The sequence below is a fragment of the Haliotis rubra genome, unplaced genomic scaffold, assembly GCF_003918875.1.
Source record: "Haliotis rubra isolate DU_JTF1 unplaced genomic scaffold, ASM391887v1 Scf556, whole genome shotgun sequence".
Lineage (NCBI taxonomy): Eukaryota > Metazoa > Mollusca > Gastropoda > Lepetellida > Haliotidae > Haliotis > Haliotis rubra.
Genome location: NW_025767253.1, coordinates 555,310 through 579,097, shown reverse-complemented (window position 1 = coordinate 579,097; position 23,788 = coordinate 555,310). Strand labels below are relative to the sequence as shown.

At 38.8% G+C, this 23,788-nt stretch overlaps 1 protein-coding gene across 1 annotated transcript in view; it reads left to right on the top strand.

Annotated features, from left to right (window-relative positions):
- The window catches only part of LOC124253861 (neuropeptide FF receptor 2-like), a 256,788-nt gene that overhangs the window by 59,255 nt on the left and 173,745 nt on the right, over window positions 1-23,788 (top strand). Inside the window, exon 3 of the mRNA XM_046687709.1 lies at window positions 19,967-20,126. The gene's annotated coding sequence lies outside the window, so the exon portion shown is untranslated. The remainder of the gene's footprint in view (window positions 1-19,966; window positions 20,127-23,788) is intronic.

Here is a 23,788-nt window from a genome sequence, read left to right as displayed (position 1 = left end):
GGAGCTTGTTGGCCATGCTTAACAGCGTATGAAAGCTGATAGCACTGCTGGGAGTTTATGGTGTCTGGGAAACCTGCTGGAATTGATGATGTTTGTTGTGGTGGGTTCTCTTTAACATTCCACATGGCGGTATTTTATTGTATATTTTCTGTTAGAATTCATGGTAAATTTTGTGGTCACTCCATGAATTTAAGAACTGTAATTTCTAGAGAAGGCAGATAAGTCATGTGAAATATGGCAGTCAAGATTCTTTGGAATTTGCGTTCTCAGACTTGTGCTCTGCCAAGATGGACGACAGAGGTGTTCAGTAGTGGTAACTTACTCTGCAGCAGTAGGGGCAGCCAGGCAGTTAAAACAATCACTTGTTAAACAGTTAATAATAATAATATAATAATGTATTTATAAAGCACCTAATATCCACCGTGACAATATTGGGAAATGAAATAGTTCATACAGCTTTTACAGAAAGGCAGCAGCAAACAGATGCGTCTTTAGCAGAGATTTAAAAGTTTCTTTCTTTGAAGTGTTCCTGATTTCCTTTGGAAGAGAGTTCCACAGTTGAGGGCTAGCAAAGGAAACGGCTCGGTCAGACAGTTGGTTTGGAGATCTGTGTTGGGTGAGGAGAGAGTCAGAGGAGGATTTTAGACTTCGCTGGGGAGAAGAGTTGTTTGAGATAGTCGAGAAAGTTATTGTTGTAGAGGCAGTCATGAGTCAGAATGAGGATTTTGAAGTTCTTGAAGGCATCAACAGGCTGTTCCTATCAGTTCTTGTGGAATGGCTTGATGTATGGGAAATACAGTGTTATAAAACATACTTTCTCACTGATTATGAAATCTTGATGTCGGCGCTGGTTCTTGTAAACTGGTTCTTGTAAAGTTGAGTCTCTCTGGTTGATACAGTATTGTTAAAAAGAATCTCCCAAAAGTTTATTCCATCTCAGTAATAGCACCAGACATCTACCTGGTTCTTGTAGAATAGACTCAATGTATGGGAAATATGGTATTGTAAAAAAGAATCACCCAACAGTTATTCCCTCTCAGTAATATAACCAGACATCTACCTGGTTCTTGTAGAGTAGACTCAATGTATGGGAACTACGGTATTGTAAAAAAGAATCACCAAACAGTTTATTCCATCTCAGTGTCAGCAGCAGGCATTCTCGTCAGCCGATGTTCCACCTGGTATCTGTGGCAGGTAAATAGCCTGGCATTGCTGATTGAAACTTTTTGTGTACAGTGGAATGCTGGAGTATGTTTGGGTCTGACTGAATAGCCAGGCTGTGTTTATGGTACCTGAAACACCGGATAGGCACAGTGGTAGACAGACCGAATCGGTGAGACAGAGAGCTGGAAAAACATACTTACATGAATAACTGTGGAACTGGTTATTTGAGAAAGCTGGAAGAGAGTTTTTCAGATGGGATGCCTTGTTAGCCACTGTCAATGTCGTGATGAATGATGTCTTATGTGAAAAAATTCTTCTAGTTTTGTATCTGCATGTTAAAAAAATACTGACTGTAACAAAGTTTACATATATTTGTCTTTGTGAATGCAATGTCATGAATTAGGAAAAGGTGTATGACAAACTTTCAATTTTCCCTGATAAAATTGTTTGCTTTGTTCATTAACTGAGACCAACTGAAAACTTTCCTCTTACACAAACTTTCCTCTTACATTCTCATTATACACTGATTGCATAATAGTTAAAGTGAAATAGAAACTCAAAATCACAAACAATTAAAATGATTTAGTCGTGGAAGAGTATTCTGTGTCTTGACAACCATCACATGTTTGTGAACAAAATGGATGGTTAGATGTGAGTTCAGCTCCATGTAGGGTAGTGGAGGGAGTGGTGACAAGTGACTGGGATTCTATGAACACAAGATATGGAGCTTCTTGAGAGAGGGTTCCCAGCTCGACACAACAAGTTCTTCTAAGACAAGACTTTAATGGATGATAACTTATAACTATGCAAATTGCAATGGCCAAGGGAGGTGACTCCTGGGTCATGCATTAGCTACATACCACTAATTATTAACATGGGCTGTCAGTATGAACACTTCGACTGGGGTGGGCATGGTCTGGATTCTGTCACATGCTCTCTGTTTCCTAAAATATTCATTTGAACAGATTTTGATACACACAACAAGATTTCTTTTGAAAAACATGAGATAGAATTGGTGTCTTGAATTCCTCATTGTGTCTTCTTGATGAAAGAATGATTATTTTTAAGGCTGCTTTCATCTATGTCCTGGTACCCTATAAATGATGGAGTTCTCGACAAACAAACCAGTGGTTGATAGACTGAGCAGTGCTGCGCAAGATACAGTTAGAAACATTGTGACACGCCATCCAGTTCATAGTAGGAGGGGCGGTGGGGTAGCCTTGTGGTTAAATTGTTCGCTCATCATACCGAAGACCCGGGTTCGATGCCCCACATGGGTACAATGTGTGAAGCCCATTTCTGGTGACCCCGCCATGATATTGCTGGAATATTGCTTTAAAAAGCGGTGTAAAACCATAATCACTCACTCATGACAGTAACAACCATATCTTAACATCGATTTAAAACAGTTTATTAATTTATTTATTTACATGAACTGACCTTTTCATCACTGTGCAATTTTTTTATTTGAAATAAACAGACAGCATAGATCTATTTGTGCAAGCCATAAACTCTGAGACCTTAACCAAATGAATATTGTTTAAAAATGAAAATAACATTTCCTGGTAATGACTATTTCACGTCAGCATATGTTTTCCTGAATACCTTTCCAGTGCTACTTTAGACACCAGGGAATATATGTATATGTTCATCACAGTCACCACAGCAACACTTTCTTCACCATAAAGTTCCACAACTCCCCTCATTGGAGGGACAATAAAATGGTTGCTAAGTAGGGGCTGTTATGCTTTCCGCTTGAATTGTTTATTGTGAACAGCAGCTGTTTTTCCCAATCGTCAGAGTTCATTGCATTCCTGAGCTCATAAAACAGAACGAGACCATCCATGCTGGCATTAAGATTCTTGTCGCCAATCACAAGTGTCCCACAAATAGCGCTGGATCAATCTTGTGTTGGACCACTCAACTTTATGTTAGGTCGATCGGCACACTTCGTGTCTAATTGAGAGTTGTCGGGTTGAGATAGTTTGTGATAATGCATTCCATTCTGACAAGTGGCAATTACATTATTTCATAATTTCTGCAAGTTAGCAGTATTGTACAGGGCTCAGATAAGCTTGGTAGACTGTGTCTCAAAATTACCAGAACCAAAAGAATCTTCCTTTGCTACTGTACAAATAATCATAAAAAGAACACTGTAATACAATATTGACTTACAGCCGCATTCTTTTATGTCTTTACAAATCTATATCTGCTGATTGGTTGAAGGCAAGAATACACATACAGTCAGCTCTTGTTAATCCGACACTCATTAATCCGACAATCACGTTAATCGGACAAAAAATTAGGGAACCATTTAAAACAGAGATAATTACTGTCGTTAATCCGACATTCTCGCATTCCGACTCCGACACACCAATCTAGCAACCTTACTGGCTGCTTAACACCCACGTCGGTGAACATCACACTTGTTAATTAGTAACACAAGATGTCTGTCACGAGTACACCACCTGCTAAGCTACTGAAGATGTCCGATATTTACAGGAAACTCCATGTTAGACATACCAGACATCCATATGTTAGTGTGGAACTAGTTGTATGTAAACAGTGACTCATTCAACATCCGGGTCATAATGGCTGCTGAGAGTTACATAGCGACGACTGGTAAAAACAAACGAGACGATAACCAGATCTACAATTTCTGATATTTTCCGACATTTTCATTAATCCGACATTTTCGTTAATCCGACATATTTCTCTGCAACCACAAGTGTCGGATTAACGAGAGTTGACTGTACTTCTCTCTTTTAGTTGTTTAACGCCACACATAGAGAATACTACACACGAGGTCTCATTACAAACGAATTATACAAAACGAGTGTCCTTCCTATGGTATCTGACCGAGCGAAAGCGAGGTCAGAAACCATAGGAAGGTCACGAGTTTCGTATAATTCGTATGTAATTAGACCGAGTGTGGTATTTTATTTATTACCCACGTCTTACATGCATTGAATTGACAAAATAGCGTATTTTTGTTATTGTTATGGTTTCAAACTGAAACCGGTTTCATAAAGAGGTTGCGGAAGAATTTTGTTCTGAAGTACACTTTTGCATGATGTCACACTGTATTGACGTCACTACGCCATTCTTGTCTGTCCCCTTGGTAACCGACGTCATGATGCATGTCAGTTGTCATCGCCTCTCGTACAGCCTCCTACAGTAAACTACTCCGTAGCACCCCATTTCTTGGTTTGCAACTGCTTCACTTGGCTAACATCACTGGTGGAAACATTGCGTTTATGTTTTTCGACGCATATAATGTCTCAATTAAACAGCGACACGGCAACGTTCGCAATGTTTACATCCCCACAATGCATCTAATTTTAAGAATGAATGAATTCACGTGTTTGTTATGAATGAACAAGTAGTTCCGTCACAACATACCTAGCTGAGAGGTCATCGGTTATCCAATCAAATCGTTAGAATCTCAGGTCAAGTCGTTACGACACAGGTCAACGCGATACGACACTCGTGTGACGTACGAGATTAGTATGCAACTACCCATACGTTGACCACGTGGGTAATAATCAGCAATATTCCAGCTACAGTGGAAGCCCTCTAAACCGGCACTCGTTGGGACCGACAAAAAATGCCGGTATAGAGGGCGGCCGGTGTAGAGAATGATCATAAATTAACTAGCTTCTGTCGGGACCAAATTCTAGTGCCGATATTGAGAGCATGCCGGATTGGAGGGCTGCCGGTTTAGAGGGCTTCCACTGTATATGGCGACGGTCTGTGAATAATCAAGTCTGGACTGACAATCCAGTGATCAACAGCATGAGCATCAATCTATGCAATTGGGATACGATGACATGTGTCAACCAAGTCAGTCAGTCTGACCACATGTTCCTGTTAGTGGCCTATTACGACAAGCATGGGTTGAAAAGACAATTTCTAACCCGGATCTTCACTGGTTCTTAGTGCTACGGGGGCAGTGGGGTAGTCTAGTGGTTAAAGCATTCTCTCGTCACGCCGAAGACCCGGGTTTGATTTCCCACATGGGTACAATGTGTGAAACCCATTTCTGGTCTCTGTTGTCGTGATATTGCTGGAATATTGCTGAAAGCCGTGTAAAACCGTACTTGCTCACTCACTTAGCTCTGTAGAAGAGTGATTAGGTTGAGGTTGATCCGATGTGTTTCATATTAATAATATATAATCTCTTGGCACTTCTGTGAGGACCATACATGTAGTCTTTGAACTCTGTTGTAGAGAATAATGCAAAAATTATCACCTGAAACTGCATCTGGAGCAGGATTATTGGATATTACTGGTTTTAAACACCCAATACACTGGAATCCATAGGAGTGTAAATATACTGACTGTTGAGACGGAAGTATCAATACTCTATTTGAGTGATGACATTTGAGTAAATACTCTGTCCCTGGACCATTGATCACAGGCATGTGTCAACTCCATCCTCGGCCTGGTCCTGCAGCTGTGTGAGTGAGTGAGTGAGTGAGTTTTGTTTTACGCCACTTCTAGCAATAATCCAGCAATATCATGGTGGTGCAGCTGCATCAGATCATCTTTGTTAGATTTATTGTCCCCCGCCGGAATGCGGGACGGGGGACTATGTATTCAGCAGCGTCTGTCCATACGTACGTCCCGATTCTTGTTAACGAGATATCTAATGAGGTGTTGTACCCAATGTCTACAAATTTGGTGACAGCCTACATTGGGGATTACGCAGACACCAGTCAATTTATGTGACCTTGACCTTATTTTCAAGGTCACCATGACACTGAACACTTTTCAAACTCTTGTTAATGGGATATCTCATGCACTGTTGTACCCAATATCTTCAAATTTGGCGACAGCCTACATTGGGGAATAACGCAGACACCAGTCAATTTATGTGACCTTGACCTTATTTTCAAGGTCACCATGACACTTTGACCACTTTTCAAACCTATGTAAACGCGATATCTCATAAAACATTGCACCCAATGTCTTCAATTATGTCGACAGCCTACATTTAGTGATTATGCAGACACCAGTCATTTCAGGCATCTTGTATGTGACCAAAGAATAAAAAGTAGTAAATATGTTATAAATATTTCATTCTCCTTTAGCAGTGGGGACATTGCCATAATAGTGGCAAACACTTGTTGAAGTTAAAACATCCATAGTTCAGAGGTTTATGTAATGGCCATAACTTTGGTATGAATTTACCATGATTCAGCGTTGAATCTTAAGGGGTTGATATTTTCTAAAAAAACTGTCCTGTAGAATCAAGGTCTGTTTCTCTATCATGGATTAATTGTCTTCCTAATTGCTTTGGACATGTGGCAGACTTTTCCAGATTTGATGCATCAGAGACAAAAATTATGTTTGATACTGTTTCCACTATATGTTCTTCTGTTTCTTAAGCTGACAAATTGAGTTGCCTTTGCATGTGTTTATGATGGTGCAATGGAGGGGCCAGACCTGCTCACCTTTTGACAAACACCTTATCACTATTTGACAGCAATTCTTAAACACATGCTCATTATACACATGTATACATGTGGAATCCACTCTGCTTTGAGCACAGATTTCTGACAATTTAGGAAAAGGCTTGTTGTTTATATCTGTCAGTGTTGTGCCATGGTAAGCAGACTTACAAGTGAAAAGTTCACCAGTTAACTAGTCCAAAACTACTAGATTGTGATGACGTCAAATAATGGCAGTGTTCATTGTGAAAGTATGATCACAGTAGTACAGTCATCCCTCGCAATAACGCTCTTCGCGATACCGCGGATTCGGTTAAACCGCAGGGTAATCCGTGGCTCCCATAAAAAAAAGTTGCCCAGTGATCACACATATTCACAACATCGAAAATAGCACATCAACAAATCCGCTCTTGAGCTCTGGTTAATCACGTTGTAAACTAGTGAAAATCAGTGCGGATTGCAATTAACAGTGTTTATCGTATATATCCATGGTTTTCAGATGCTTAAAACATGCATGGGTTTTTTCAATAACAATAGATGAACAGTGAAACATCGTAATAGCTTTGTCATAAAAAGACATGTCGATCATCAGCCGAGTACTTACAACGTTTGCTATGATGCAACACATCGCGTAATTGCGCGGATAAAACCGCCATCCGAGAATGTATGGTGTCAGAAAACACATTTTATTTGATTAAATTCAATCCCATTTTCATTCATTAAAACTGTTTACAATAACAACGGAGAAACCGTGAGTGAAATGGCATTACCTCATTTCATTCAACGCCCGCTTACCACATTCGTGAGGGTCCGTTTTTCGCGCCTACCACGATAGCACCAATTTCACATTTTTCTCAGCAATCACGAACAGATTACAGCCTTGTCATCCATTGATCCCAAGACCAAGTTATTGACTCATTGAAGTCATATTTGACAATTAATTGCCAACATTTTGTTTTACAATCAAAGTGGCATCGTGCATCATGGAAGTCAGCGGTGACTTGTCAAACTGTCTTCTACATAAAATTTATCCAGCCAGGTAACCCAAAGTGCTTAGCAATGCTAATTATTATGTTAAATATGTTCGTAGAAAACATGCATTATACATATACGATAGCAATATATAAGATCTCTGTTAGAATAACTGCTTGACATATAAATTATTCTGATAAATGGAATAGAAATTCTTTCATGTTATATTTTCGGATCGTTTTTAACTGAATCACCGGTACATTGGACCAAAACATCGATCTGTGCCCAGCTGATTGCTATTTCCGGCTTAGTTGAATAACAGGTAGCATGACAGGAACAACAATTAAATTATCATGTCTTGTGTTGTTTGATTGCAAGTTTCATGTACATACATCTATTTTCATTTACAAAATTGTTTTTTTTTCACCTCCAACAATACAATATAGTTTTGACTGGGCACAATACACGAAACAGCAGTTTTGTTATGTCCATGGAAAAAACGATTTTACTTGGCCTTTGTTCCGCATTATGTAATCGTTACTACAACGCGGGTGTCTAATAATGCGGGGGGTCATCCATGTACCCCAAGACCCGCGTTATGGCGAGTGATGACTGTTAACAGTGCTATATTTGATGTATTTAGCCCCACTTCCCTAATAAGCATCCCAAAAGAAAAACAGTGTGAACAGCGCCTTGTTCCCCTAATTTGTGAAAATTCTTTTTATAAGGTGTGCATACCATAATGTTTCTCAGGAAGGTTTTCAGTCGCTTGACAAGCATTAGCTACGTGCTCGGTCCGCTAAGTCCATTAAATACGGCAAACCAGTTGTATTGTGGTTCAGTGACGTCATTCTTCATCTTCTTACTGTGTACATCTTGATGCAGTGTTTGAGGTCAAAACCTAACATTTCTGCAATATCCTTGGGTAAGTTGTCAAGAATTATATGAAGTGTCATACCATTACTTCTTAAGAAGTTACAATGACTTTTTTAATAAGTGACACTCGACCCACCAAGACCCACTCACTCATCCACCCCATCACTAAAGTACAAGGCCTTTCAAGCTAAAACTTTGTATTGATTCCAAGCTGACAGCATTTTTCTTGGCAAAACAATTTCTTCATATGTCAGGTGAGCTACGTTCTGTGATGATATTTCAGTCAGTGTTACCACATCCTGGCCAAACCTCCAGCCAGGATGTGAGATGAATTAGTACTCCAGTGTCAGTTTCATCGTGACAGTGAATGATATTGCTAATGAAATTGTTCCTCCATGTGAAAAAGGCAGGTAAAATCTCAATCCTATCAGTAGATTCTCATTATTGTTTGTAAACACACCCAGTCACTGGAGGCACATCCTGTCAATCTCAGTAATAAGTGAGCTGTTGGCGTCAGGGACTAGATTTAATTAAGAACAACATTGATATGGATTTCAACAGAGTTTATTGCCCTGACATTTAGCAGTGATACTTTTACCTTTTTCTGGCATTAGAGTCCTCCTGGTTCATTATAATCTTGCTTCTTCAGACTACTTGGTACCGGGGAGAACAGAAGCCTTCTCCTGGCTCCTTCAAACATACAAGATCCACATTTATATATCACATTTTCTACAGTAACCACTGACAGTAGATATATAAGGTGGAATAAGAGGATCTTTGTTTTAATATTTGTTAATTATTGTCTAAAAATCAAGACTTTTCATGGTGGCATTTTGAATTGAAGAGCATCAATTTGTAATCAATTGTATTGGATCTTATATTTGACCTTTGAAAAGTGCTTTAGAATTTGTGTTCAGGAACCCAATAAATTCATGAAACTCTTTGTTCTTCTCAGATATTTACGCTTAAAGTTAGGATGATGATGAAGATTATGATGATGGCAAGAGGTTGATATATCGTTCTCTAAGGAAAAACAACATGTGGATCTCCGCTTCCCAGTGCTTCCCTAGAAACAACCCACACTGGGTTCAAAGTGGATCAAGCCACACAAAAACAATACCTACATTGCCAACCATCCTATGAATACCTGAAGAGAATCCATCTTTTTCTCAAGAAGAAAACTAACAAAGATCACTTTGCACTTCAAATGTGTCAATATAGTTTTCTGCAATGCACTTAATCTTTATATTCCTGACACACGAGTAGACACAGTAGTGCTTTACATCCCTCTGGCTGCAATTTGAGATTTATGTCATTGTTTGTGGAATTGGATGCTTACCAGCTCTTGTTCACGTCATGGAATATTAGGATTCATGACAATTACACCCTCTGTGTTTAGCCACGGCATTGCTAAGCTTTTAAGTGGGAGGGAGATAGTGATATATACTGCAGGCCATTCTGGGAAGGCTCTTGTCTTGGGCTAAGTCAATTGAATGAGTTTGAAACACACCCCATGGGGATGACATCGGTCATTGTGGTCTGGTTTGTTTGGCCGTTGGTCATTTTATTGTCAGTGAAAATGGAAGTGTATCCCAGCCAGATGTGGTCACTGTACAGTCTTGACGTACGGAAACCAGCAAGGGGATTAAACCTGCCCCTGTTGCCTTGGCGACACTTTGTGAGTGTGCTATTTGACTTAACTAATGATTGTGTTTATGTATGTCTTCACTGACCCCTGTCCATCTCAAACTCAAAGCCTCGAACCTAAAATCCAAAACCCCCAGACCCTGAAACAATCTTCAGACCATAAATTTGAAAAATTAAATTAAATTTGAAACCTCCAACATCAAATAAGAACAGAAAATCTCAAATGACAAAACTGCAAACCCCAGACCTCATTCTACAATGTCAAACAACACATACAAAAACAGAAAACGTCAAACCCTATATCTCAAACCAAACCAAACACAAAACCTGAACACAAAAGTCAAACACTGACGTCAAAATAAGAACCTGAAAGCCAAAAACCCAAACCCTCAAACCAAACCCCTAAACCAATCTTGTAAACTCCCGATTTCATAAAAGAGCACAGACAATGTTGTTAGAGCCTATGTATGTACCCGGGGTGAAACGGTACGCTCTTACCACAGTACGGTATGTATTGCGGTACAAGGCCTTATCATATCACGTTGATGCTGTTATCACACCCCACTGATGCTAGTTATCGCATCCAATTTATGCTTATATCGTTAGTCACCGAATTCCCGTGTCCAGAAATGACTTTATGTCAGACCCTTGTCCTACAGCTGGAATAATGCTGAGTTCTGCATCAAAGAACAACTGGGTTAACCTTGCGATTTAAATGTTAGCTCATCACAGTGAAGATTTGTTCCGGACCTAGGTACAATATATCAGACCCATTTCTGGTGCCCCTCGCCGTGATGTGCCAGGAACATTGTTGCATTATTGCGGTGGAATGAAATCATTTACTCATACACTATATCAGACCCATTTCTGGTGCCCCTCGCTGTGATGTGCCAGGAATATTGTTACAAGCAATGTGGAATTATGCTCATGAATCATTCACTTATGACATGTTGACCGATTCCGTGGTCAAGTGGCAGTTCAGAGGTCATGATCCCCATGCCTGCCTGATCAGGGATGTTTGAAAACGGTGCCAGTTGTAAATTGACTGTTGTTAAACATTGGCCTGTAGTGTGATGAAAGAAGTGTGTGAGTAGGGTATGTGTAGCTATGTAGGCTGACACACAGTCTTGCAAACACGTACACACGCACGCACACACTCTCCTAGTCTGTCTCAGTGCCTGAACCACGTTATATTTCCCTACTGCCAAGCCCTCCCTGCAGTGCTAAAGCCCTCAATAAACAGGCCTACCAAAGAAAACTTTCCCACTGTGCTGAAAAACGCAGAAAAGCCCACATTAATCGTGGAAATAGCAACATAAACACATTACCTCGCTACTGAAACAGTAAAAAGACTATAGATGAAAAACTATGAAACTGCAACATTTTTATATCAGCTGCCTAACTTTGACTCATCTACAAAGATATGTGCATTTTCATGTGCTTCTTTCCAATTCCGATTAACAACCGTGTTTTTCCTTCATAAAGTTTAAGAAGTATTAAATATGTCGAAATAATTGCTGTCAATCGTTTCATGTCTCTAATGGAAAGTAAACTAAACAAGTGTGCACACAAGTATCATGATGATAAATGCCAAATAACACAACAGAAATACTTAAAAAGGAATGTAACTTTTGTCCAAGGTGGAAAATGTCAACATGCGGTCGAGACTTCCTCTTCCATGTGCGCATGTGCAAAATCGAAGTTGCAGGCTCCTCGTTTTATGATGCAATGTTAGCGATTTAAAGTTGACGTTTTTAGTGTTTCAGTAGCGAGGTATTATGTTTATGTTGCTATTTCCACGATTAATGTGGGCTTTTCTGCGTTTTTCTGCACAGTGGGAAAGTTTTCTTTGGTAGGCCTGATAAAGCAAGTCTAGATTTCCTCAGGTTCAGGATCTCTGGTCTCCCTGGGGCTAAGCATTAGTCTAACACTCTCCCTCTCCCTTTCCCCTGAAGATCCAGGTTAGATTTGATCTTCAGTAACCCATTCTTGTGGCATTAGTCTAACACTCTCCCTCTCCCATTCCCCTAGATCCAGGTTAGATTTGATCTTCAGTAACCCATGCTTGTGGCACGATGCGACCTAGGGGATCGGGTGGTCAGGGTCACTGACTTGGTTGACACATGTCATCGGTTCCCAATTGTGTAGATTGATGCTCATGCTGTTGTTTGTTTGGATTGTTTGGTCCAGACTCGATTATTTACAGACTGCCGCCATATTGTTGAGTGCATAAAAACTGAACTCTCTCTCTCTCTTTCTTTCTTTCTTTCTTTTTTTTCTCTCTCTCTCTCTCTTTCTCTCTTCTCTCTCTTTCTTTCTCTCTCTTCTCTCTCTTTCTCTTTCTCTCTCTCTCTCTCTCTTTTCTTCTCTTTCTCTCTCTCTCTCTCTCTCTCTTCACACATGTTGATTGATAACTGTGATATAGTGGATTGCAACATTGAGCCCCACCCCACCCCACCTCACTCTACATAAACAGTTGCAATTAAAACCATTGCAAGACAAATCCTGAAATAGACACAGCAATGGTTGTCTTTAGCTTTGAAGCACTCATCTGTGTTCCCATCTCCCACAACAGCCTCTGAAGCTGCCAGTCCAACCTGACCTCACCACAAATAACACCGAGATCATTCCAATAGACACGTACACCGAGATCGTCTGTCACAGGTCTAATCACGTCGTGATCACAAGTATCAAAGTTCTGTTGTCTATATTTGATGTTCTGTCTGCCAGCGGAACCCTTGACCAAATGCCACGCAATGAATATTCAATGTATTAACTCGTCGCGATATGTCAAACAGCTCGCGGATAATGAGACCAGGTGACGAGCTGTGTGAAATGTTGGACAAGGAATCTCATAATTCTCGTATCTCTATCTGTCACTCGGAAGGAAGCACGTTCACAGGAAAGTCAAATTAATGTCAGTGGGATCCAGTAATTAATAAATTACACCAATCCGTTAAAGTCTGCATTTCTCAGCTTTTACCAAATTGACCGATAATTGAATCTTGATGCCTCTGAAGTGCATCAGTTATCACAGGGTTCTGTGATATAACGTCACATCATTCCATTACTTCATTAAGAACATTGCAAGCACAGTAGTGGAGCTTTGAGGTCCAGATTTATACTGTTTCAATACCATTTAGAAACATTTCAAGGAACATTTTAACCTGATGTTAATTTGGTATTGAGATTTCTTTGATTCTATAGTTTCGCTGAATTTTCTTGTCAATGCACAGACAGGAGTGAGGAAGCTCTTCTGAGTAGAAGGAAGCTTAATTTATGTGGGGCTAAACATGGGCATTCCACTGGTGTTTCCTTGATAGCTGAACCTCAGTCTTAGGGCTCTCTACAAAGTGTGAAATGTCTTTAGAAGTGTCTTTCTGGTCTCCTCCCACGTCAAGATGACACAGTTCCAGGTGGTGGCATTAGACCAAATTCTCACTCACTCACTCACTCACTCTCGGACATTTCTGGAGCACTTGTTTTACTTATGTTTCTATTTGGAGATTTTGTTTTGGAGTTGATTAAACGGAACTGAGTGTACATGCTCAATTTGGTTTCTGATTTTGATTTTGAGTTGTTTGGACACTATTCATCCTGTCGCTCAATGGTTTGTCTGGTCCAGAATCAATGGCTGTGATGTGCTTGCACTACTGATATGGTCTGTTTGGGTTCAAATGAGAATGATGAATGATTAAATAACTCGAAATAGGGATAAGTGCACAAAACATACTACTAGTCAGGATACGGCTGGCGCTGTTCCATCAGCCGTTTGTCACCCCTCGGTGTGAAGCGGGGAAAATAGAACAATGTTACATGATAGTTTCTTAAACAACTTTTGCTGTGATTGATCATAAAGAATCAGATTTCAGATCCTGTTGGGTACAGAGGTTTCAGGACCATGTGTCTTATTTATGTTTTGTGCACTTATCCCAATTTCGAGTTATTTAATCTTTTGTCGTTCTCATTTGAACCCATACGGACTATAAGTGTGGTAGTGAAACTCACTCACACACCAATCCACTCATTCAGCTATTCACTCATGAAACAACATTCAGCTACTCACTCACTCACTCACTCACTCACTCACTCACTCACTCACTCACTCACTCACTCACTCACTCACTCACTCACTCACTCACTCACTCTGCCAAACACTGAAATTAAGTCATGTATTGTGACTAAAACATATCATATCAAACTTCTTTTTTGAAAATCATTATTTCACCTGGACTGTGAACAATTACAACTTCACCTTCATTATTTTGACAAGAGCAGATAACTCCTCCATTGAACTCCAACAAAACTCATTGTATCTATAGTCTGTTTCGAGTGAAAACGTACCGATGAATTTCACTCTAAACAAAAAGGTAAATCGAATAAAGTAAAATTATTAATGGGAATCCTCATAATTTTGCCTTGCCAATTGAACATTCAAATCTCAGAATTTTATTCAACTTAGGATAAAAGTTGTTTAACAAATGATCATAGTTTCAAATCGCTATTATTGGTTTGTTTACAAGGGGGTATGCACTTTAAATGAAACACCTAGAACAAGTATGGTTGGTGTAAGTTAACGCTCATCACGTACCGCACGTGCATTTGTTTCACTGTTCCATCTACTGCGCTCACCCCCTTGTAATACAAACCAATAATAGCGATTTGAATCTATGATCGTTTGTTAAACACCTTTTATCCTAAGTTGAAAAAATTTCTGAGATTAAATGTTCATTTGGCAAGGTAAAATTATGAGGATTCGCAATCTTAATTTCACTTAACTTTATTTACTTTTTTGTTTAAAGTGAAATTCATCGGTACGTTTTCACTGCAAACAGACTATAACTGTAGCCTCAATGAGTTTGCTAACTTTATATATCTGGGCCAAGCAGTATTTATTTCTTGATACGTTAATGCCCTTAAATGTACCTGTATTGCTGAGATTTGGACAGCAGGCTTAAGTAGAATATATGGCTGTTCACCAACATTTTTCCTCAGATTCAATTTGGCATTACATGGTGTTTTCAGTTCCTTTATTGACTTGACATTTTTTCACTCTTGAATTGCACTGAGTGATATCATAGATGTTGTTGTACACTAAAGGGTATTAGGATAAAATGTTTTTTGTCATCCACATTGATTACGCACTTGAAAGTCAGATGTCATGTAGTTAAAATCAATTGTTGTTGAGTATTTCATGACTGGATCTATCATTAAAATATTTTGCATTTTGTCGTCATAATTTTTCACACCTTGCAAGGGAAAATGATTTGTATGAAATTTAAATTATTATTGCATATTAATGCATGAAAAATTGATCAAATTTCACTAGTGTTCATAAATGTTTCTTTTCATCCAAATTTTCAATGTCATTATGTTGATCGTTACCGTAAATCCAAGAATCTTTAATTAACTGACTAACGTGATCAAGTGGTCGACTTGGTTGACACATGTCATAGTATCCCAATTTCATAGATCAAAGCTCATGATGCATAGCCAGCTGACCCTTGGGGTATATACCTAAAATGAGGGCTTACACCACCCAGAACCCTGTTCTTTAAACCCATGTTAGATATAAGACTATCATGACGCCCATTTTGTAAAAGAATAACGCACCCAGAACCCTGTTCTTTAAACCCATGTTAGAGATAAGACTATCATAATGCATAATGCCCATTTTGTTAAAGAATAACTATCATGACGCCGCATTTTGTAAAAGAGATAAGACTATCCTTCAGAAAGAACTTATCTTTGTAAAAGCACCCAGAACCCTGTTCTTTAAACCCATGTTAGAGATAAGACTATCATGACTTCATTTGCCCATTTTGTAAAAGACTAACGCACCCAGAACCCTGTTCTTTAAACCCATGTTAGAGATAAGACTATCATGACGCCCATTTTGTAAAAGAATAACGCACCCAGAACCCTGTTCTTTAAACCCATGTTAGAGATAAGACTATCATGATGCCCATTTTGTAAAAGAATAACGCACCCAGAACCCTGTTCTTTAAACCCATGTTAGAGATAAGACTATCATGACGCCCATTTTGTAAAAGAATAACGCACCCAGAACCCTGTTCTTTAAACCCATGTTAGGAGTTAGTGGGGTCTTACAGATAGATTTATGATGCTCTTAGCATTAACCTAATCAACTTGTACCACCCAGGCCCTGTTCAGCGGACCCATGTTATTTCTAAGACTATCGTAACTGGGACGGTGGGGTAGTCTAGTGGTTAAAGTGTTCGTTCATCATGCCGAAGACTCGGGTTTGATTCCCCACTCAGGTACAATGTGTGAATCCCATTTCTGGTGTCCCCCCAGTGTGATATTGCTAAAAGAGGTGTAAAACTATACTTACTCACTCACTCACTCACCCACTCACCCACCCACTCACCCACTCACTCACCTACTCACTCGCTCACTCACTCACGCCGTTTGATATTTTGAGAACAATTATTTTCTTGGTTAATTCTTCAAAATACAACTTTTATGAAAAGAGAACATAATCAAACTTATGTTTGTTTTCAACACATTTTCAGAGTCTATTTTAGACTGCACCCTTGTGCCATTGGCGCATCATAAAAATAAAATGACTCGTAACAATCGTACATAAAATTCCCAATATTTTCAACTTGTTTTCACATTTTCTAGTGATCAATCGGCATTTGTAATCCTCTCAGCTCTATGCACGCTTTCCAACATCCAGTGCAGTGCCTAAATCAATTCATGAAGCTTATGCGTAGCTTATTCAAGTCATGCTATTTGTCTATACATTAAGAGTTACGCCCCTTAGCAGTAATTTTCTCTAACGAAGGGAGGTAACTGAATTTGAAGGTAGTTATCAAACCCAAATATCGGGAACAAAATCGTCTTCTGCTGTGAAGGCATCGAAGGGACAGTCGCGAATACTTTCGTTTTTCCACACAAAAAGATCAAAAAGTGACCGAGACGATTCGGGAACCGTTGCAGGGTCAAATGATGGCAATTGTAATTCAGAAATTGCAATGGAAACATTGAACGTCAATGACACGGCCAATCGCAGTGGATGTTGAAACTGAGAGCAAGGCATCCGCAGTCAAGTTCTTTCCAAACAAAATGGCTAATGGTTTTGTTCAGTGAAAGTCATAATAAGTCTACTAACTTAAAATTTAAACAGACTGTCCCTGAGATATGAAGTTACAAGATAATAACTTTTATGGAAATCTCATTAAATTAACAGTGTTTGAATTAACAGTTAATACAAATGAACAGCTGTAATTTGAATGATAAAATTATTAATGAATTGTCTCCCTTGTTTTTTCTGATGACCCACCTACAATGGCAAATGTTCCACAAGTTTCATTACCCATGGGCCCAGGGCCCACTTCGTGAAAAGTAAAATAGACACTGCATTTCCCTGATGCCCAGCATGTGCAATAAGCAATTTCTATTTTCTGTTAAAACCTTCCGACAAGTGTGTTTCCTCTGTTTTAATGGCTGTTCCATTACTATGGTGAGGTAGTTCTTGTAGAATGTTAATTTCTGTGCAACGCTCCCTGTGGCATTGTTGGCATGCTTGATATAATGCTGTAATTATGATTCAGAAAGACAGATAAATTAGTCTCAGCCTGAGTAATATCAGTTAATGCCTTTAATGTTCTCCTTAGCAACCAGTTATAGCATGTATTTGTATGGGCACAAACAGCAGGATAAATAACATGACATGTCTTGAAGCATAAAATAAATATCAGGGGCCGTTTGCAATAGATTTACAGTAGGGAGAATGATTTGAGACCTGGAGAGGTCGTTCATAAGGCCAGACAAATTTCCTGTCATGTTTTGATGGTTTCCTCGGAGAGATTGACTGGGATTTGGACACAAGAAAAGACAAATTGTAACTGGTTTAATTGGGATATAAACATATCGTGCTTTTACTTGATAGGTTTCAAATATACACTTTAACAGGAAGTTTTTGATCTATTTGGCTTTTGAATATGAACTGAGGCTTGAAAGCAATTGTGATGTTGAAAGAGGTGTTTTAATTTAAAGCTTTTGAAGATATATTTTGCGGCTTGGAATGGATATGCAAGAATCTCAAACTGAAAAATTTACAGGTTTCAAATTGAAGTAAAAACCTTTAAAATGATCACAAAGCTGGTTTATTGCCATTTTGACAGAGCGACAAAATTACCATGAATTCTTTTGTAAAAACAGAATGATGTGTCAGTGTTTGAGACTAAATGTAATCATTGGATGAATAGTTTATTTGTTGTTTACACTCAGCAATATGGCAGCAACTGACAGCCAGGGATAAATGGTCAACTTCAGAGATCAGTGAAGAGCAGTTTTATTAATTTATGCCTTCATATTATTTTGACTATTAATTTCCCTATATCCCTACTGTGAAAAATGTGTAAAAAATCTGCTGCTAGCACTTTTCTAATGGTTCTTTTCAAATGGTTCTTCCTAAAATGAAATAAAATAAAATAACCATTCTCATCATGTGTAGTTGTGAAGAACTCTCATCTATTATGATGTCATACTGTTCTTCATCCAAGGATGACCCAAATTCTGACTTCTGATGAGGGTAGTCATGATGTCACAGCATGTGACCGACCGAGTAACGCCAAATTTGTTGATGTGATTTTGAATTTTTTGATACACTCATTTATTTGTTAGTCTCTTGGTTTTCTTTATAGACTATGCTTCCACACCAGATACTAATATTCTAGGATTTAGATTTGTAAATATTAAGTAAACCTTTTCTGGTCAGGTAAATTAAGAAGATATAAGGCAACTTGATCAGGGATTATAGTGAAAATACAGTGTTTTTAGGTCCTATATAGACTAAGGCTTAGTCTCTGAATATATATAATTTGGATAGTAACAAACAAGCCCATTTATATTGAAAAGGAGCCCTAGGGAGACCAGAGATTCAGAACCTGAGGAAATCTAGACTTGCTTTATTTAGAGCACTGCAGAGAGGGCTAGGCAGTAGGGAAAATAATGTTGTTCAGGGACTGTGAGACAGACGTGTTTTTAGGTCCTATAGTACAGGTCTTGTTCACGATGAAAGTGTGTATGTGTGTAAAAAGCAAATTTGTGTCCAACATTGTGAAAATTCATGATTTTTTTATTTCTGAGGAATAGGTCACCAATCACACAATAATCCTACCCCACTTACTACACTACGGTTTTTATCACCATCGTCATCATCACCACCATCACCATCACCATCACCATCATCATCATCATCATCATCATCATCATCATCACTATCATCATCATCATCAACATCATCACTATCATCATCATTATCATCATGGGTGGTTGGGTAGCCTAGTCGTTATAGCGTTCGCTCATCATACCGAAGACCCGGGTTGGATTCCCCACATGGGCACAATGTGTGAAGCCCATTTCTGGAATCCCCTGCTGTGACATTGCTGGTGTATTGTTAAAAGTGGTGTAAAACCAAACTCACTCACTCATTATCACCACCATCACATCTACCTGAAGTACATGTCTTTCTCACGATGAAAGTGTGTATATGTGTGTAAAGGATATTTGTATCCATCATCATGAAAACCAAATACCCTGCCACACGAACACCATCACCAGCAGCAGCATCACCATCATCAACCTCATTCACACATCTGCATACATATTGATATGACACTGTACTTATGCTATCAACCACTCTTTTATATGGCCTGTAATTCATAATCCTCCAACCAATCAAAGCAATCTCATAAAACTGATAGGGTCAAAACATCCTCACTTGACACCCAACACTGACGGAATTTCTCTCTGAAGTTTCTACATCCTTGTTTCTGACTAAGACAGTTAGATGTAACTCAATGCTGATCTTGTCGCTACAGGAAATGCCACTTGGATTACACTAATGATTAGCTGTGAGATCGGACACTACTCACAGGACAACTATTGTTTACTGCGTGAGCAGCAGACCACTGTCAGGAAGAGGACTCTGGCTCATCAGGACATTGCCATGGTGATCGTGAACTGCATTTCTTGTCTGAGGTAAGTACAATAACTCAACAGGTCAATAATTATAATTTATCTGAAATTTATCCCAGAAAATCAGGATTCTGAGGATTAGTCCAGACGGTGAACTGGGTTTCACTCGTCTTCAAATACCTTGCTAGCCCTTCTTGAATAAGACAAAAATGTTATATTTCTTTTAATTTCTGTCAGTTTTATTCAGTTCCAATTTGTATGGAAGCTAAAAGATTCAGAACTGGTTCTGTTAACTGTCAGTGAGGATTAAAATCATTTCATTTTTACTGTGGATTTTCTTCAGCATAATTCAGCTGTCTTGGGCTAACTGACTGGTGTGAATTTGAAGTATAGGAAACACATTCCAAGTTTTTACACAAACCAAAATGGAGTTACCCATCAGCGAAGCACAAACTAACCAAATACTTCACCCATGTTTCTGTGATCTGGGAGTTACAATATGTTGTGTAAAGTTACGTCCCTTTACAATACTTATAATGATTCTCAAATTCATCCCAATTGTTATCAAATGTCTCCAGCTGGATCTGTATGTTTCTGGCCGTTATTGGCCATTAAATTAGATTTGGCCATTGTACTTGGCATCTTTTTGACTGCTTGTCATAGTTATTGATTGATGGATGTTAATCTTGTCAGTTTTCTTTACTCACTTTTCTTTAACAAGAAACAAGGTCCATGCTTGGACCCATGTCAGATAGTTCAGTTTGTTATTTGTTTGTTTGTTTGTTTGTTTGTTTGTGTGTTTGTTTGTTGTTATTCACCACCACAATTAGAACTATTTGAGCTGTATTCTGGACTAGACAATCCAGGGAGTGATATCATGAGCATCGATGTACATAATTTGGATACCTTTGCATGCACGAGTGAGTGAGTTTAGTTTTACACTGCAATATCACAGTGGTGGACACCAGAATCGAACCCACATCTTTGGTGTGATGAGTGAATGCTTTAACCACTAGGCTACCCTGGCACCACCCCTTGTATGCATTAACCAAGTCAGCAAACCTGCATGAGCACTTGTGTTGGGAATTGGTTGAAATCTCACAATTGATGATTGCTTCATTACCAACGAACAATCATCGACAAAAATTGGTTAGCGTCATTTTTTCAGATTTTCCTATCCAGGTTGTTATTGCAGATATGTATAACATGATGCAACTTGCTACTTTAAAGTGATGACTAATATATCATGAACATAAACTTCCCAGAGTCTTCAAGAAATATTCAGTCATGGTTTTTCAGTTAGTGAAGTGAGTTTTCTAAGAATTAAACACATTTTCAGGCCCTGACAACTTCAACGATATGTTCCATTGTCAAGTATTTCAAAGACTAAAACATTAGTTCCAAAATCGTTTATGTTCGATTATGAGAAAATGTGATCGATTGCTTGGTCGTTTTGTCACTGCGACCAATCTTCGATTATTTAAATTAATCGGAACACCACTAATGTCTGTGTTTCAGTATAGGAGGTACGACAGTCATAGGGCTACGATAGCTTTGTGAAACGGGGCCCTGGATCTGTAGGTTGGTTGTTGGTTGTGGGTGGTTGTTGTAACAAGGTGGGATGCCCCCAATATCAACCACCTTTTTGTCCCAGACTTTACTGTTAGCAGGTCATTCTGACATGCCTGAAATGTTGCTGACTAAGTCATGAAAGTACAATCCAAAGAATATCTGAGACATCATCATCAGACTTCAGGAACCTTCAGGAATTATGGGTTAGACGTTTTATCATCATCATCATCATCATCATCATCATCATCATCATCATCATCATCATCAGACTTCAGGAACCTTCAGGAATTATGGGTTAGACGTTTTATCATCATCAGACTTCAGGAACCTTCAGGAATTATGGGTTAGACGTTTTATCATCATCAGACTTCAGGAACCTTCAGGAATTATGGGTTAGACGTTTTATCATCATCAGACTTCAGGAACCTTCAGGAATTATGGGTTAGACGTTTTATCATCATCATCATCAGACTTCAGGAACCTTCAGGAATTATGGGTTAGACGTTTTATCATCATCATCATCATCATCATCAGACTTCAGGCACCTTTAGGAATTATGGGTTAGACGTTTTATCATCATCAGACTTCAGGAACCTTCAGGAATTATGGGTTAGACGTTTTATCATCATCAGACTTCAGGCACCTTCAGGAATTATGGGTTAGACGTTTTATTATCATCATCATCATCATCAGACTTCAGGAACCTTCAGGAATTATGGGTTAGACGTTTTATCATCATCATCATCATCATCATCATCAGACTTCAGGAACCTTCAGGAATTATGGGTTAGACGTTTTATCATCATCAGACTTCAGGAACCTTCAGGAATTATGGGTTAGACGTTTTATCATCATCATCATCATCATCAGACTTCAGGAACCTTCAGGAATTATGGGTTAGACGTTTTATCATCATAATCATCATCATCATCATCATCATCATCATCAGACTTCAGGAACCTTCAGGAATTATGGGTTAGACGTTTTATCATCATCATAAGACTTCAGGAACCTTCAGGAATTATGGGTTAGACGTTTATCATCATCATCACCATCATCATCATCATCATCATCATCATCATCATCATCATCATCAGACTTCAGGAACCTTCAGGAATTATGGGTTAGACGTTTTATCATCATCAGACTTCAGGAACCTTCAGGAATTATGGGTTAGACGTTTTATCATCATCATCATCATCATCATCAGACTTCAGGAACCTTCAGGAATTATGGGTTAGACGTTTTATCATCATCATCATCATCATCAGACTTCAGGAACCTTCAGGAATTATGGGTTAGACGTTTTATCATCATCATCATCATCATCATCATCAGACTTCAGGAACCTTTAGGAATTATGGGTTAGACGTTTTATCATCATCATCATCATCATCATCAGACTTCAGGCACCTTTAGGAATTATAGGTTAGACGTTTTATTATCATATCATCATCATCATTCATCATCAAGACTTCAGGAACCTTCAGGAATTATGGGTTAGACGTTATATCATCATCATCATTGTCATCATCATCATCATCATCATCATAAGACTTCAGGAACCTTCAGGAATTATGGGTTAGACGTTGTACCCAGCAACCTATGATAGTTGAGAAATGTGGTTCAATGATCTCGTCCAAGCTCCATTATTTACAGGCACCTGTCATAGAGTTGGAATATTGTGAGTGTGGTGTTGTAGAGCCCTTCATTAAAATGATATCATTCTCAAGCAAAACATTTCCAATCCCTCTAAAGGAGATAATAACATCTTTTAAACATAAAAAAGTAAATTATGGGACCTTGATTGGATGTTTAAGATTTTGCATTTTATTTTTTGTCTGCCTGTTACAACACTGGGTTTGAGGTTTTGCAATCCAGACTTTGGAAAGAGAAAGACCGTTTTAACCCTGTAAGGAACAACCACCTATGACCATGTTGAAGACAGACCAGAAAGACCGATTCAGTATTGGAGATAAAACTTTCATGGTGTCATCACCGGATAAATTGGCAAGCAACGGAAACTCAAAATGGTGTGCAGGCTGTATGATTAAACCTTGGTTCCTGGCTACCTAAACAAGTGGTTAGGTGGTGGCCGATGTCATTCAGGTTTCCATTGAATGACACATAGCATTACATTCATTGGTTCTCAG